Genomic DNA, 4,530 nt, shown 5'->3' with positions numbered 1-4,530 from the left:
TCCACTCTAATTAGGTTAAATTCAAAGGCATTCCTTATGAGTTCACAGAGTTTCTTGGAGACCAGAATCAAGGGTGGATACTACACTGCCAGAAGCACCCAGCCATGAAAATGCTTCTGTAGAAATCTTACTTCTGCCACTTCTGGTTCCATAAAATCATAGACAGTAGCTGCACATAAACTAAAATACCCCAACAACCATGCATGTGTGAAAGGATTTCGATCTAAAAATTGAACCAAAAGATAAGCCAAAGCTGGAACAAATAAATAAATAAATAAATAAATAAATAATAAAATAGCTAGTGGAAAAAATTTTTTAAAAATAAATATCAAATCAGAAGATATGAAATGCAGAATCTCACACATGTTCCCTCAGAAGAATGGAAGGTAAGACGAGAGACTGACTCCCCCTAAATGCCTGATTTACAGAAGACAGAGACTTACCTCCTGATCAGTGAATAGCCACTAGTCTGGCTGGACTTTCCCCTTTTTGCACTCCTTGCCCACAAATACAGGGACCTCAAATGCTCAACAGACCCACGCATGGCTGGCTATGTGATGCGTGTCTTGAATTGCAATTCCTCTGCTATTCCCGAATAAACTCAATTTCTGGTCATTTGAACTTGCTTCGTTTACCTCTTTATTGAGATTGACATATACCAGAAGAGCTATCCAGCCTTTGTCTCACAATATTCATTTCTCCAAGTCTCACATGAGTACATCTGCTCAACAAAAGCTATGTGACACAGGGAATCTAGTGACAAGGAGGTCTGAGAGATTTCGCTCTTACTGCTGCAGGCCCCATGTGCAGGAGGCACACTGCAAAGGGGTTGCAGAGATGTGGAGGAAGCCAATCTATACTGCGGGTCACAGCTGCTACCCGGTATCCATTTCACCCTTTTTCCTGCTTAATACAACTCTGATTTTGTTCCGGTATCCACTACCCCTGCACATACACTGGGTAACTCAGGAGATTCTACCCCCAGTTTAAGTTCCAGGGGCAATTCATGATTAGTCTAAGATAAATATGTAAATCCTGTGCCTTTATAGGTGATTGACTTACAAATTGAGGTTTAAACCAATAAGCAAAGGCGCTCCCCTGCTGGCTGTTACCCGTCCACAGATAGGCATGGGATCTATACTGTCATAATTAAATTTCCATGACTTGGAAGAGGGGTTATGATTTCTCTTTCAATCATAAGCAAAGAACACTGTGCCCCAAGTGCTTCAGGTTGCCATATTAATGATAGCTATAAGGTTAGATAGCCTAAGAGTAACGCAGACAAACTGGTGAAAACTTCGGGGATACTCTTCCGTCACGTTGCTGGTAATCCTCCATCCAGCCAGGCGTGTGAGATGGCCTTTACCGCTCGGCATCGAAAGTGGTCCATTCGGGGGGATCGAACCGGCGATCTTGGCGTTATTAGCACCACGGTCTAACCAACTGAGCTAACCGGCCAATTTGCAAGCCATGGGAATTCCTCTAATGTTTTTAATAGTACTGACTTCTTGGAATTTCTTTACTGCAAACAGGAATTTCGTCAGTCTTATTTCCACTGGACCCACTTTCGTTAAAAGAAAAAAGAAAAGGAGAAAGCTCTATCTTGGTCAAGAATGAACTTTGCCTTCCAGGACATCCCTTCTTGGAACCAATGCTAATTCTTTTGTAACAAGCACAAAACCCACTTGTAATGAAAATAGCAAATTGAAACATTCAATAGTAAGGACTTTGATATATTTGCGTCTTGGAGACTACAGTAAAGGATGATAAAAGATGGGAAAAGAGTCTTCCAACCTGCAGACACTTTGGGAATGAAAAGAATGAGTGGTTGGAAGAAATAAGAGCAGTATTTTTAAAGAACAACTAATTTAAAGCAACCCATCCATCCATTCATCCAGCCCTGAACAAAAATTAAAAGCTTCCTTCCACAAGGAGATAATGGAAATATAATGCTCGTGATAAGCAAAAGGCCTTGATAGCGAGGCTGAGCTAGGGAAAAACTCAGTGTGAAAAAGCTCTAAAATGAACCCAGGAAATAGTAATAAAACTTTGCATGAACAATTGAGGAACTAGATGTGAGGTGAAAAAAATCAGCTGATTTTTAGAACAGGTGGAAAAGAATATACATTGAATTTGGGAATGAATGTGGTTGTGAGAATAAAATAGACCTACTTTTTAAGGTTGATCCCAGAATTGCTATGGTATACTTCAATTCTGGTTTTCAATATTTTCTATTTAGACATCACAGTTGTAACTAAAATCTTATTTAGCAATTATTATGTACCAGGCACTACTTATGTGTTTTAGGTGAATTAACATATTTAAACATAACAACTAATTTATGAGGTGGGTATTATAATCATGCTTGTTTTACAAGTAACTGATGACAGAACTTAGAGTCAGTATCCTGATCATTTAGCTCTAGAGAACTTACTTTGAACTAAGTCACTAAACTGCTTCTTAAAATCATGTTTATTATTTTGTTAGTGGATGACCATATTCTGAGGACCCTCCTATTCAAATAACCAAATTCATAGCATCTTCATTTATACCCTGGGGTATTAATTGCTTCAATTTTCAATTAATAGTAATCTCACCACTAATATTGAGTATGTAACATGGAACTGAAAACTCCTATCTCAGATTAGGAACTCTGAGCTTCAGCCAAGCACACTGCAGGGTAATTCTTTCTAGGAATTTTACTCTATTCTTTAGTAATTCACTTCCTTTTCTTGGTTTCCCAATAAGGAAAGGAGATATATTGAGTGCAAACACCCTAGAGATTGATTGATTGATTTTTTTTCTCGCTCTTTGTTTTTCTCGGAAGTTTTTTTTTTATACTATATAATTATATGTAAAGGTTCATTGTAGAAAACGTAGAAAATGTGGCTAAACAAAAAGAAGAAAATAAATATGGTTCACACATTCCACCATCTGAAGGGAATTACTATTCAGCACATTTGTTGAATGTCCTTTAATATGTGTGTACACATTCTTATAGAGTTTACACTTTTAAGGTTTTAAAATATATATAAAAACTGTCAAACTTACAGAAGTGCAAAAATAATAGAGTACTCCTATATATTCTATATCCATTTTCAGCAATTGTTAACACATTTTCTACATTTGTTTTTTTGTTCTCTCTTCACATGTACTCATTTTTTCCCCTGAACCATTTGAGAGTTAATTGCAGTATAATTTTTTTAAAGAGATCATATTCATGCATTTGTCAATTAACACTATTTCCTTCATATCTTTTCATGAAGGATAATAGATTGCCTACTGAAGAGTGTGAGAGAGATCAATCAATGTTTATTAAAATTATACCTAATTTTCTTTGATTATTGAGCAGCTTGGGAACCCATATCCAAACCTCCCTGAACACTATATGGCTTAAGAAAGTGCTTTTTTCACATTATAAAAGAAAATTAAGGGTATCATCTCCACCACCTTCTTCCTTGGCTTGGAAAAACTTACACTTTGTACAATGGTTAAGAATTTTGCAGAGTCAGTTAACTTCAGGCAGGCAGGACCAACTCATTTTAAGATAAACTCTGATTTGACAGTGTACAAAGCTGAAAGTGCAATTTGGAACATCCAAAATATACTAAGAGAAAAGTGCAAATGCGAAACAGTGAATAAATAATTATGCTATCCTTCGTGTAAAGAACAAGAAAATATAACAGTCAATATACATATTGACTATATATGCATAAAGAAAACCAATTAGGATAAATGAAAAAGTAAAGACAGCCTTTACCTATGGGAGGTGATGGTGAGAAGTGGACTGGTGGAGGATAAGAATGGAAGGGAAACTTTCCAATGTATCTGTTTTTAGTTTCTGCTTTTTTAAACATGTGAATGTATTATTTATGCAAGAAAAAATAAAAAATGTTTAGAGTTATGTATTCCTTTCATGTTGCTATAAATGTGTAGAATGTATAAAACAAAGTTTTGTCATTTTTTCTATTTAAGTTTTGGACAATTTTTCTATTTTTAAACCTTGTTTTCTGCTAGATGGAACTGGGGGATGCAGAATGGCCCAGAGTGAGTAATGTGAAGAGTGGGTGGTTTTACAATTTGTTTTCTGAGGAAGCAATCAAATAATCCAGTTTTTTTCTCCAAGAAATAGTTTCCTTACAGGGGAAAAAAGAAACCACAAAATGAAATAAAGAATGGCCCTTTGTTGTACCTTTCAGCTGCCAAGTCTCTGCTACCATTTTGCTTTGTGAGTTGGAGGAGTGCCTGGAGCCTAGACAAGGCACCAGGCCATGGCGGGGTCTGTTTACTCCACCCAACCAATGTTCTAGATCCCACTAGCAAGGAAGTTTGAAGGAAATGTAATAGTCCTTCTACGTTCAGAGGCTCTTCCTCCACGCAGTTTCGACTCCAGGTACAGAACTCTAACATGCCAGGGTAGATTTCCATTCTGGAGGGCAAAAGTTTACAGCCACTTTGGCCCGTACGGGGATCGAACCCGCGACCTTGGCGTTATTAGCACCACGCTCTAACCAACTGAGCTAACCGGCC

The 4,530-nt window shown here is 37.3% G+C and overlaps 1 non-coding gene across 1 annotated transcript; it reads right to left on the bottom strand.

Annotated features, from left to right (window-relative positions):
* Positions 1–4,456: 4,456 nt before the first annotated feature.
* Positions 4,457–4,530, bottom strand: TRNAI-AAU (transfer RNA isoleucine (anticodon AAU)). The gene has a single exon. It is a non-coding gene; the product is annotated as a tRNA-Ile (tRNA).

The sequence above is a fragment of the Hippopotamus amphibius genome, chromosome 11 (genome assembly GCF_030028045.1).
Source record: "Hippopotamus amphibius kiboko isolate mHipAmp2 chromosome 11, mHipAmp2.hap2, whole genome shotgun sequence".
NCBI lineage: Eukaryota > Metazoa > Chordata > Mammalia > Artiodactyla > Hippopotamidae > Hippopotamus > Hippopotamus amphibius.
This window is presented reverse-complemented; position numbering and strand designations above follow the sequence as displayed.